Source organism: Lipotes vexillifer, unplaced genomic scaffold (assembly GCF_000442215.2).
Source record: "Lipotes vexillifer unplaced genomic scaffold, Lipotes_vexillifer_v1.1 scaffold439, whole genome shotgun sequence".
Taxonomy (NCBI): domain Eukaryota; kingdom Metazoa; phylum Chordata; class Mammalia; order Artiodactyla; family Lipotidae; genus Lipotes; species Lipotes vexillifer.
In genome coordinates this window covers 3,136,542-3,150,446 of record NW_006798732.1, presented here as the reverse complement: position 1 = coordinate 3,150,446, position 13,905 = coordinate 3,136,542, and positions in this window count along the sequence as shown.

Sequence of the window (13,905 nt, the reverse complement as noted above, 5' to 3'; positions counted from 1 at the left end):
TCCTCAGGAACTGCAGAAGAAGACACTTTCTTGGAGATAATGTGGTGTGATAATTCTGAACTTGCTGCAGCCAGCTTTTCTATTTAAAGGAGCCAGCCCGAGGGCAGCACTAAGAAAATAAAAGTGTGTCCAAGTTGGACCCTTGATGCAATCTGGAGCCTCTGGATCAAACTGGACCTGAAGTTAGTTACACTTCTGGACTTTTCACTTATGTGAGCCAATAAATTCCCTTTTGGTTTAAGCCAGTTTGAGTTGGATTTTTTGTCTTGTAACCAAATGTGTGCTCTGTGAGTGTATATGGTCTTTGTAGGGGCTCTTTGTACATTGAGTTCAGTATGTTGATGACTATCACTTGAAAAACCATTATTCTTAAGTAACTTAATATTTTAGTGAGGTTGTTTCATATATTTCTTTGTGGATGTATACATATATATAATTTTAAGGACTCCATATTTTATAGGGTCTCATGTTTTTTGGTTTAATTTCCTCTGTCATCCCAACACTCACTCTTCCCCTTTCCCACCTGAGAGAATCATTGTTACAACCTGGCATGCATATATACCCTTTCTGCATTTCTCCATGCCTCTTTAATCATATGCAAGTATGTATATATACATTACTTTACTCCTCTTGTTATTTTACAAGAATGAGATTGTCTGTATATTCATCTCTGCATGTTGCTGTTCTTACCTAACAATAGACTGAAAATACCTCTAAGCCAACTTGGATGCATCTATTATCTCAATGATTGTACAATATTAACATTCCATGGTATGGATTATCACAGTTTATTTAACCATTCTTCTAGGAATGGGCACTTACATTGTTTTCATTTTGGCCTTTGCAGATGGTGCTGCAGTAAGTATCCTTGTACACATATCGTTTTGTTTCTATGGGATAGATATTTAAGAGTTGGATCTATGGGCCAAAGAAAATGTATATATTTTCTAGTTTTGATAGATCTTATAAATTGCTTTCCAAAAATCTTTAACAATTTACATTTCTACTAGCAATATGTAAGCGTATTGTTTTTCCCCCTGCATTCCCCATCAGCAGTAGGAGGTGTTCACAAAATTTAATTTTTGCCACTTTGATGTACATTAGTTTGCATTTTCTTCAGAGCATTTTTTCATGTTTGTAGGCTATTTGGAGTTACTCTTTTTTGAAATGATTATTTATATCATTTGTCAGTTTTTCTGTTCAGTTTTTTTCCTGGTTTTATTATGTTTTACGAGCTCTTTGTATAGTACAGATACTAACCCATATATATGTAAGTTTTAAGCATTTTTTTCTAACCCAATGTTTGTTTTTCAGTTTGTTTATGCTATGTTTTTTCTTACGATTTATTTTTTAATATTTTATATCTTTTGGGTTCCTCGGCTTTTAGACTGTACATGCAATCTCCTTAACCTCTTCTGAGACTTTTGTTTTACTTTTTTCTTTTTAAATCCTTAATACCTTAGAATTCACTTTTGCTTATGACACAAAGTAGGGAGCCATCTTATTTTTCATATGGGTAGCCAGTTGTGTCACTACTACATATTAAATAAACTTTCTTTTCCCCACTGAACTGAAATACCAATTTTGCCCTAGATAAAATTCCCATAAGTACTGGAATCTACTTTGGCCTTCTGTTTTGGGCTCTCTTCACCTTGGAAGGTTATGGATTTCAGTGAAATTGGTTTTCTTTAGTCCCGTGTGTTTCATTTATGCTTTAAAAACATTCTTAGAAGGGCTCTGTGGGTTCCATCACACTATAGCAGAGGCCTGGCAAAACAAAGGTTTTGATGTTAGTGGCTCTATAATATGTTCGTGGCTGATAAGGAAGTCCTTTCTCACTCCTTTCAATTTGTTTTTTTTACATATGATTCTTTCACTTTATCCTTTGCCCATTTTTCCTTTTTGTGGTTCCTTTTTTTAATAGAGGTCTTTTATAAAATGTGATATGGATACTAGTCTTTTGTCACTAATATATATTGCTGAAGTCTTGTCACAATTAGTGGTTTGTCTTTTGAATTTGTTTGAAATAGTGCATAATTAAAATTTTTAAACTAAGAATTAATCATTTTAGTCCGTTTGTAAAAACTAGAATTCTAATTGGAATCACCTGATAAATATTTCTATGTTAATTATGAGAAAACTGACAATTTAATGGTAAGACTTGCCATTAGGAAATGAGATATCTTTCTGTCTATTCAGATTTTATACTGTTTTTATATTTATAGTTTTCTTTACAGACGTCCTGAACCTTCTTTTTCAAAACTGTTCCTAAGAACTCGTGTGTGTGGTGTGTGTGTGTGTGTGTGTGTGTACAGAGTTGGTCTTCTCATTTCAGAATCTATGAACTTGTTGCTAATAAGGAAAAGCTGTTGACTTTTCTGTCTATCCAGCTGACTAATCAATTTGGTACTTTGGTTTAAAATAAGGTTTCTTGGTGCTGGTGGTGCAGTGGTTAAGAATCCGCCCACCAGTGCAGGGGACATGGGTTCGAGCCCTGGTCCGGGAGGATCCCACATGCCATGGAGCAACTAAGCCCGTGAGCCACAACTACTGAGCCTGCGCTCTAGAGCCCACAAGCCACAACTACTGAAGCCCGTATGCCTAGAGCCCATGCTCCACAACAAGAGAAGCCACTGCAAAGAGAGAAGCCTGCGCACCGCAAGGAAGAGTAGTGCCCATTCACTGTAACTAGAGAAAGCCCAGGCACAGCAACGAAGACCCAACGTAACCAAAAATTAATTAATTAATTAATTAATTTTAAAAATAAAATAAGGTTTGTTTTCTAGGTAAAATAGAAAAAATATAATTTGTAATTTTAATACATATATATTTATTTAGAGGAAATTACAGCCATCTGTTTTGTTTCTAATATCATTTTGAATCTTTTTTTGACAAAGTGTTTGGAGGGAGCCTCCCATTTCACAACTGCTGTTAGGGTCTGCAGCCTTCCAAAGAGGCAACTAACATGCAGCTAGCTCCTCGACCAACCCTCCCAGCCTCTCCAAGGCCAGGGGTCTTCTTAGAATTCCACAGGCCGAGCTCTCCCTAGGATCCAGCTTTCTGGAAGAGAGCTTTCTGCTTTTTTCTTAGGTAGTCATAGTGAGACTTGGCTATTGTTTCTATTGGTGCTAACCTCATGTTTTGCAAGATTCATAAAATTGAGGATTCCTTTTCTACATGCTGGAATACTTAATTTTAAAAATGGGTACTGCCTGTTTGTTTTAAGTTTCCTAGACTTGGTTCTCAGTTTCTTCAAATTGAAAGCAGGATAATAATAGTCTCAGTACTTTGTAGGGTTGTTCTGGGCATTAAATGAATTAGGGAGTATAAAGCTTGACAGAGTACACTTCAAGAAGCTTAGCTATTCTTAGCATATCATGATTATTGGTCTTCTTAGTTTTTCTATTCTTAAGTCAGTGTTTATAATTCACATAGAGAAAACAGTGGGGGGGTTTTCTTTTGAGATTTAAATTTTTCTGGAACAAAATTCTGTATACTCATTTGAAAATTATTTTTCTAAGGTTATAGTTTCTCATTCCATAGGTGTATACGTGAATTTTCCTTTTTTCTTCTGCAAGCAGTTTGTCTCTTTGGTCTTTTCAACAGGCAAAAACTAGCATAGAAGAGTGAACTGGAAATAAATGATACAGTGATTTCTAAGGAGAGCCAATAGTGCAAATGAGGCACCCGTTGAGGATGCTGCCAGGTTCCCTGCGTTGTGAAGACCTAGCTGTTGACGGCCAACTCCACGTCAGGCTCTAAGGCATCCTGCGTGTCCCAGCCTCTGAAGTCTGCACCTGCCACCGTGTCAGGAAATAGGACAGGCTCCTGGCCACGAGGCAGCCGTCCTCTTGAGATTCACGTACCTTTAGCCATATTTCCTTCACTAGGAATTTTAAGCTACTTAAATATTCCTGTGTGTCACACTCATACCACCTTTTTTAAGTTAGAAACACAACATCTAAGTTTTCTCTAAAACAACACTAATAAATCTTGCAGTGCTGGATAGAGAGCATAACCATGTACATTAATAAACATGTCTGTTTACACGTACCTCTTGCACACTTCACTTTTCATTAATAGAAATACAAATAAATCACTCTTTACAAAATGACTTCAGAGTTATAATACCAGTAGAACTACCAAGCATGAACCTGCTAAGAAAATGTCAAAATTCACTTGCATTCTTTTTAACCTTAAGGTGTTTATCTCACTACGGATGTACAGTCAAGTGTTCAAATTACTTGAATACATACTTTTTTATGTGGTCTTATTATCTATTTGATATAAGTTCATTTGTTCCTGCGTATGTTCAATTTTAGGGTTACTTTTTTCATCCCTTTTAATTTATTTAGTCTTGAATAATTAAAACATTTCACATGGCTCAAAAGTCAATACCATATAAAAAGTTAAATCAGACAAGTCACGTTCCCAAACCTATTGACCCCATTGTGATCTTGCCTTCCCCATATGTAGTCGTTATCAATAGGTTCTGGTTTATTCCTCCTATGTTTGTTTTTGCAAAAATTATGCAATATTCTTTTTTTCCATTTCTTATACAAAAGGTAGCATGCTGCAGACACTCTTGAATCTTGCTTTTTTACTTAACAGTGTAACCTGAAAAATCACTCCATGTATCCTCAGTTTGTAGCGTTCTTCCTCTTTCTCTTTTTTTAATGGTTACAAGTCCTCCATTGTCCTGGGTTGCACAGTTTATTCAACCAGTTGCCTGTGAATGGGCAGTGAATAACCGTATGTGTTGTTTCGTATCTGTGGAGGATAAGTTCCTAAGGCAATTTAAAAAATCTTTATTGAAGTATATTCTACATAAAATAAATTCACCCATTTTAGGACTGTAATTTGATGGGTTTTAATAAATACACTTAGGAAACCGCTATCACAAGATCTGGAACCTTCCTATTACCAGGACATCCAAAAGTTCCCTTGTGTACAATGTTTGGTCCCCTTCTTCCTCCCATCTCCACTACGCCTGACACTGCCTGGGGCTTCCTCTGTGACTCCAGGCAGAATGGCTCTGGCCTCTATTGTATTCTCTACCTGCGAATTCTAGACCTACAGTTTCTCCTCTTTTATCCAATAGAGCCAGCCATCTTTTCTCCATTTTGCATAAATCTAGAATCATAATGTTCCTCACTGCTAAGAAGATTTGTTCTTCAATTTCTTTAATATACTTTTAACATGTTTTTGGGAGGACATACAAACAAACTCACGTGCTTTGGTGTACCCTCCTAAGCTGGAGCCATCTTTTTTTTAATTCAAGTATAGTTACTGCACATTATTATATAAGTTACAGTTGTATAATATAGTAATTCACAATTTTTAAAGGCTATGCTCCATATATAATTATTATAAAATATTGGCTATATTCCCCATATTGTATAGTATATCCTCATAGCTTATTTTATACCTAATAGTATGTATCTTGTAATACCCTACCCTTATTCTGCCCCCCCCCCACTTTTCTCTCCCCACTGGTAACCACCAGTTTGTTCTGTATATCTGTGAGTCTGCTGCTTTTTTGTTATATTCACTAGTTGTATTATTTAGATTCCACATATAAATGAACAGCCATTGTTAACTAGCAAGGTCAACAAGAAATTGTTGATGGAGGGAAACTGTAGAACCAAAGGATGGGTATTCCCAGTAGGGTCAAATATTTTGGAATGGGTATATCAAGGCAAGTGAGCTAGAAAGACAGGCAATAGTGGAGAGATGCTTGATAATGAGATTCTGGGAGTAGATCACAGTTACAAACATGTATGAGTGCCTGATGTGGGGTGAAGACGCCAAAGTACTAGACGGGTCATGGATGTTTCTTCAATCGATAGATACACAGTTGAATCAGCTCTAGATTCTATTCTGTTCCACAAATGTAGTCCTCTACCAGGTCATAATGATTTGATTTGCAATATATTTATAAATCGTTTTCCCCCTCGCAATTTTTTTTTTAACATCTTATCTCGGCAATCATTTTATCCAGTTACAAAATAAAGTTCTTTGGAATTCTGACAGGAGCCTCGTTATATTTATGTATTAACTTACAAGCTGACACTTTAAAAAGTCTTCCCATCCAGAAACATGGCATATCTTCCCATTTACTGAGTTCTTGCTTTATGTCTTTCAATAAAATTTTAGAATCTCCTTCATATACACCCCTCTAGCTATATTTGTTAATATATTCCTAGGCATTTTATTCTTATTATAGTGTATCATGGGTTTTTTCTTATTTCTTTTTCTCTGTAATAAAGAAAAATTAGTTTATATGTTTCTTATAAACATCATCAATAAATTTATTAATACTAATCTCTTTAGTGTTTCTTATTATCTAGGTTCATAATAATATGTGTGAGTAAAGATAATTTTATTTGATCCTGATTTTATGGCAATAGTTTCAGTATTTTGCCTTTTAATGTACTATTTGCTTTTTTCTTTATTTCAATAAATAGCCTAATTAGAATATTGGTTTACATTCATACTTTTAATATTTGAATTCAGTCTTATTAGGAATGGCAGCTGAATTTTTTCAATTTTTTTTTTTTTTTTTGCCACCTGTTGATACAAGCAAATGGTTTCACTGTTTGGTTTAATGTAGGCATCATGTTGAAGATTTCTTGTTGCAAAACCATCCTTACATACTAGGAATATATTGTACTTGTCTGAATTGTATTTTTTAAAAATATTCTACTGGATTCAACTTACATGTTTGTAACTCTTGCATCTATAAGCTATCTCAAGGGAATCTTGTAAATTGATCTGTCCTCAGCACCAAGAAAAGGGCAGCTCATGCATACAATTTTGTTTCCCCCCCCCCACCCTGTAGACTTCTGGCGTCTTTTATAGGAGTGAATTCAGTGAGCACAAGCTGTGTGGCCATCCAGGGAGGCTCTAGCTAGAAAAGTGGCCTATAGTAGATGAGTTTACTGTAAATTTTAAAATTTATTGCCATATATAAATAGACGAATATATAAGGTCTCCTTATTTCTTCTGTAGTTGGGGTCTTACCTTGTTTCTTATCCCCTAACTATGTATTGTCATTTTCTCTCTTGTATGGTCAGACTTGTTGGGGTTTAATGTGTTTTATTTGTATTTTCAAAGAACAAGATTTTTATCAATATTTTAAATTCTACTTAATAACTTTATCCTTTATTTAAAAAAAAACTTTTTATTTTGGCATAATTATAGATTTGCAAGACGTTGCAAAGATAGTACAGAGAGGTCCCATGCACCCTTCACCCAGTTTCCCCCAGTGGTTACATCCTACATGACTATAATACAATATCAAAACCAGGTGACTGACGTTGGTCCAATAGGTGTGTGTATTTCTACATTTTATCACATATGTAGATTAGTGTAACCTCCACCATATTTATGATACAGAACAGTTCCATCACACAAAGCTCTCTCCTGTTCTATCCTCTTATAGTCATGCCTCCCCTTTCCCCCATCATCCCTAACCCCCAGCAACCAGTGTGTTCTCCACTATATAATTTTGTCATTTCGAGAATGCTCCTGGGTTCGCCAAGAAGTTCGTTTGGTTTTCCGTATGATGGCACTAGTAGTACTTGGCTGTCTTTAACTTCATTCGAAACAATTTTGTTAGATTGTATTGTGACAGCTGTCATAGCGTGCATTAAAAAAAACAAACATCAAAATTGGTGAATTTTTGTGTAGCAATTTTAATAATGAAGATGCAAGAAAACAACATTTCTGGCATATTATGCTTTATTATTTCAAGAAAGGTAAAAACTCAACTGAAACACACACAAAAAAGATTTGTGCAATGTATGAAGAAGGTGCTATGACTGATCAAACGTGTCAAAAGTGGTTTGCAAAGTTTCGCACTGGAGATTTCTCACTGGAGGATGCTCCATGGTCGGGTAGACCAGTTGAAGTTGGCAGCAATCAAATCGAGATGTTAATTGAGAACAATCAATGTTATAACACACAGGAGAGAGCCAACATACTCAAAATATCCAAATCAAGCGTTGAAAATCATTTGCACCAGCTTGGCTATGTTAATCACTTTGATATTTGGGTTCCACATAAATTAAGCAAAAAAAACCTTCTTGATCATATTTCCCCATGGAATTCTCTACTTAAACGTAACGAAAATGTTCCATTTTTAAAACAAATTATGACAGGTGATGAAAAGTGGTTACTGTACAATAATGTGGAATGGAAGAGATTGTAGGGCAAGTGAAATGAACCACCACCAACCACACCAAAGGCCGGTCTTCATCCAAAGAAGGTGATGCTGTGTATATGGTGGGATTGGAGGGGAGTCCTCTATTATGAGCTCCTTCTGGAAAACCAAACAATTCATTCCAACAAGTACTGCTCCCAATTAGACCAACTGAAAGTGGCACTCGATGGAAAGTGTCCAGAATTAGTCAACAGAAAATGCATAATCTTCCGTCAGGATAACATAAGACCACATATTTCTTTGACGACCAGACAAAAACTGCTACAGCTTAGCTGGGAAGTTCTGATTCATCTGCCATATTCACCAGACATTGCACCTTTGGATTTCCATTTATTCTTTACAAAATTCTTTACAAAGTTCTCTTAATGCAAAAACTTTCAATTCCCTGGAAGACTGTAAAAGGCACCTGGAAGAGTTCTTTGCTCAAAAAGATAAAAAGTTTTGGGAAGATGGAATTATGAAGTTGCCTGAGACATGGCAGAAGGTAGTGGAACAAAAGGGTGAATACGTTGGTCAATAAAGTTCTTGGTGAAAATGAAAAATGTGTCTTATTTTTACTTTAAAACTGAAGGAAATTTTTGGCCAACCCAATATATAACTAGAATCATACAGTATGTGACCTTTTAAGATTAGCTTTTTCTCACTCAGCACAATGCCCTTCAGATGCATCCAAGTTGTTGCATGTATCAAGTTCTTTTATTTTTATTGCTAAGTAGTAATTAATAATATGGCTGTACACGGTTCATTTACTCATTCACCTATTATAGGGCATTTTAATTGTCCAATTTGGGGCTTTACAAATAAAGCTGCTATGAAATATTTGTGTGGGCTATGAAAAATATGTGTGATGCCCAGAAGGGCTGGGCATCATTAAGGATGATGACCCAGACCCCCAAGGAGTGTGGGGGGCTGGGTCATCATCCTTGATTCTTAATTCTCTGGCTTTCTTTTGATTTACTATAATTTTATAAAGTGTTCTTTAGTTGCATACTTATTTATTGTCAGTCTCTTAGTAAGAGAAACATTTAAATATTCTCTACTGTATATAGTTTAGCTATGTTCCAGATATTTTGATATCAAGTATTCTTTTATTTGTAATGTATTTTCATTATATGTTTGAGTAGGAAACTATTCACAGAGTGTCTTAATTTCATATTGTAAGGACTTTGTTTTTTTCTCTTTAGGTTAGTTTTTCTTCTTGTAAACTTCTAGCTTACAATTCAGTTATGGTTAGAGAATGTGGAACATAAAATCTCTGTACTTTTGGGGATTCTTTAAGGTTTTCTTGGTGGCCAAGAATTTTATTTTTATTACTGTTTGGTTTGTTCATATTTTATCATTACTTATTTTAGATTTGCAGTTGTATAGCCCAGGGCAACCAAGGGCAAGAGCAGTCTACCTGGCACACTGTTGCAGTGTGTGGGGTTGCTGAGTTCAGAGCATTTAAATTTCCCAAGTTGAGGAGAGCTGTGATGTGAATGAAAAGGACTAGCACGCAAGTTGGGGAAGATGGCACCAAGAAGAGAGAGAATTACAGAAAGAAAAAAAACGCTATTATTTACCATCTCCTAGGTGCCAGTTCCTGTGCTTGGCTTTCACTCATTAATCACTAAACTTCAAATGCATTCACCACACTGTACTGCATGGAATACACTATGTAAAGACACATGTGTTAAAGATGTCTCTAAGAGTGGTAGAAAAAAATTATTAAATTGTCACAACAATCCACTGAGCAGATGTGACAGTTTTTATTTTACGGAGAAGGAAATAGAAACTCAGAAAAATTAAGTAACTTTTCCAAGGTCACACAGCTAATAAAAAATTGATTTGGAATTTTGATTCATTTTTTAAAATGCTTCATGGATATTAGAAATTTAATACACATCATTTATAGAGAACAAAGTTTGTTTGTTTGTTTTTTGCGGTACGCAGGCCTCTCACTGTTGTGGCCTCTCCCTTTGCGGAGCGCAGGCTCAGCGGCCGTGGCTCACGGGCCCAGCCGCTCCGCGGCACGTGGGATCTTCCCGGACCGGGGCACGAGCCCGTGTCCCCTGCATCGGCAGGCAGACTCTCAACCACTGCGCCACCAGGGAAGCCCCATATTTTACTTAGTAGATATATTTGTGGGAAGATTCCCACATGCCGCGGAGCGGGTAGGCCCGTGAGCCATGGCCGCTGAGCCTGCGCGTCCGGAGCCTGTGCTCCGCAACGGGAGATGCCACAACAGTGAGAGGCCCGCGTACCGCAAAAAAAAAAAAAAAAAAAAAATGTATCTTTCACATCTTCTATAACATTGTTATTTTGTGTATTTGAGCTGTCAAATTCTGAAAGAGTTAAAGGATATTATCATGATAGATGATTTTATCAAGTTCCTGTAGAGCTACGTGTTTTAGCTCTATGTTATTTAGTCCATAAGGAAACATAATGTACATATTCTTTATGCTTGTATCTTTTATCATTACATAAACGCCCCCTTTGTCTTGTTTAATTCATTTGGACCTTGAATTTTGCTTAACCTGGTAATATTGCAACCATGTACTCTTGTTTTTATTTCATTAATTTTTTCATGTTTATAAGAGAATATGGGTAATGTATATATGTTATAAAGAATAATATGATGAACACCCATTGAAGTTCTACTGTGTGTGTGTATAAAATTTATTTTTGGAGATTTCTTCAATTTCTAACTTGGAGATAAAATCAAAACTAGACTTTTTCCTTTAGATTTTCTCTTCCAACTTTGGAAAAATTTGAAGAATGTGCACAATACAGGAATTCAGATTTGTTTTAAAACCATGTTAATGTCTAAGTGCAAGCTCAAAAGAGTACAGCACTGGAGTGGGGTCAAAAGTAGGTGAACAAAGTTAGAAAAGCCTTACTTTTTACACAAATTTGATGGACAAGAGTTCCTTGTTGAAGCATTCAAAGAGGAGATGGAAATACCAAAATACACTTAGTTTCTAAGTGATTAAGATGCAGCTATTGGAAATCCCATTTCAAGCTCCAGTGATAAATATCATTTGTATAAATTACCTATTAGATTCGTCATTTAACTAGATGGGAGGAATCCTTTCACAATGTATATTTATATCAAATCATCATGATATACATTTTAAATGTCTTACAATATGTAATATATTTCCAGTAAAACTGGATAAAAAGAGCTTTTCTTTTTCTCAAGAATGAGTCTTATAAAGGATAAGTATTAGGTTAGTATTTGAAAATAGAGACTGAAGTAAATTCAGTAGTTTCTAAAACTTTATCCTCTTTGAATTTAAATTTAAAAGAAAACCAATCTTATTCTGTGGATGGATGGAGAAATTTCTATCCACATGGCATCAAATGTTTTGAAAAACTTAGAAATGCAACCAAGGCATAAGTGCTAGTGGAAAAATGATGGCTGTCATTGTGTAAACCAGTGTTAATTTTCTAATTCACATAGAAGTATTTCAAATTGCCTAACAACCTAGAACAAGACAGACAAGTTCCCTACTTTCCTGGAATTTATATTCTATTATAGTAGAACAAGACAGACAATTTAAAAATTAGATTTTGAGGTCATTTTTTCCCTTGATCAAAATGCACACTATAGCATATTATCCTCCCCTGCAGAAAAAGGCATGTTGCTTTGCTCTGCTACTAAGATATGAAAGTTCCTTGGAAGTGCATTTATTATTGTACTTTAGGTCTTGAGCTTGCCCATTTCTATTGCTAGGATTGCATGGCTTGAGATAAGACCTGAAACTGGGAAGGCAACAATACAAAAGATAAGAAGGAAAGATTTTTGATTTTTCAATCAGGATGTTGCAGGGAAGGTGGACATGGGGCAAGAAGACAACCTTCAACTGTGCTGCTCTCTAAACTTTGAAATTTCACTGTTAGATTTGTAAAGTGTGTGTTCAGGGCAGAACTGTAACCTGTCACATCAGACTGTTTCTCTCCACAGAGTGTGTGGGGCAAAGAGTTTGACATCTAAATCCACGTAAAAACTTAAAGTGAAATTCTATATTTTATTGCTTTCATATGCCTGTGCTACATAATACCAGGGTCATCAAATTTTAAATTAATTATTTTTAAAGGAAAATTATGTATCAAGAAGAGTGGGCATTTTCTATAGAAAATGTGCCTTTTTTTTTTAATAGTCCAATAAAAGAGAAGGCAGATTGTAAATGTGTGATTGCAGAATCAATGCTTCTAAATGAGATCTTTCAGTTTTCCACAAGGGGGCAGCAGCTCTTCAGTTATCTGAGAATTTCTGCAGTGAAGGTCACCGTCAAAGCCTTGACACTGTCCCATTTTTTGAGAATTTTTACAGCCTGTGGGGTTTTTGGGTTTTTTTTGGTTGCTGTTGTTTGTTTTTGTTTGTTTGTTTTGGGGTATTTTTTGCCATCTTCCTCCTTTCTCTCTCTTTCTGTCACTGTCTTTTTGTTTCTTTTCTTTTTTGGCAAAGTTCAGCCACAGATCACATTTTTATTAGATCTGAGCCTTTCTGTTCTGAAATGGCCTATTTATACTGAAGTCAACAGACAGACTTCACAACAGTGCTCAGGACCAAATTACAGTTCAGCACCCACAAGGGTTGATTTCGCCGGAGGCGGAGAAAATGGAAGCATAGTTGGTCTCGCAGTTTGGACGAGGACTGCTTCCTTCTGTGGTATGCCTTCATCATTTTAAAGAGAAGTTTGGAGGACTGAATAGAGGCATTACAGATAAAATGAGGATGCCACAAATAGTTTGTGAAGCTGAGTTAATTTAAGGCTTTAAAATTATTTACTTTTATGTTTTTGATTTAAAATCAGTTTAGAGCTTAAAGATGAGATTATATTAGGCTTCTTTTTGTGAGGAGAGAGAACTGTTTTCTGGAAACACTCAGTTAAAATAAAGGATTTTAAATTGCACTTCATTTTCCACCAAACTTTTAAAACTAAATTGTTCGATGATTTTGACTCCAGTATATTGAATACATTTAATTCTCATAGGCTATTTTTCTCCAAATGTTTCAAATTATAAGACAATTCTGTCATTGTATTCTTCATCAGAGTCTGGCACTACCTCTCTTTCTCTGCTTACTTTGCTTAAATGGCACTGTTTCTGGACTGAGTAATAGCAGACATGCTTGATATAAATATATGTTTATAATGTTAGTCGTTTTTAGAAGGTTCAGAAGTCTTCAGCTAATGTTCTTGATCACACTTGCTACTTTTAAGATGTTGGTTTTATTGATAATATGTCTACATTTTTATTGGTAATGTTTCTATTTAATTTTTGCTTCTGCATTGATTAATTCTTCCCTTTACTTAAAGAAATCGACTTTATTTTTTATAGCAGTTTTAGGTTCACAGCAATACTGAGCAAAAAGCAGAGTTCCCATATATCCCCTGCCCTACATATGCACGGCTCCCCCCAGCTACCAGCATCCCACACTAGCTATTTTTCCAGCTATTTTTTGTTATTAATTTGTAGTTTAATTCCAATGTCATCTGAAAGCATGTATGATTTCTATTCTTTCAAATATGTTATGGTGTGTTTTATAGCCTAGAAAGTGTTCCATCTTAGTGGAAGTTCCATATGAGCTTGAGAAGAACATGTATTCTGCTGTTGCTGGATAAATTTGTCTATAGATGCCGGTTACATCCAGTTGATGGATGGTGCTGTTGAGTTCAACTATGCCTTATTGATTT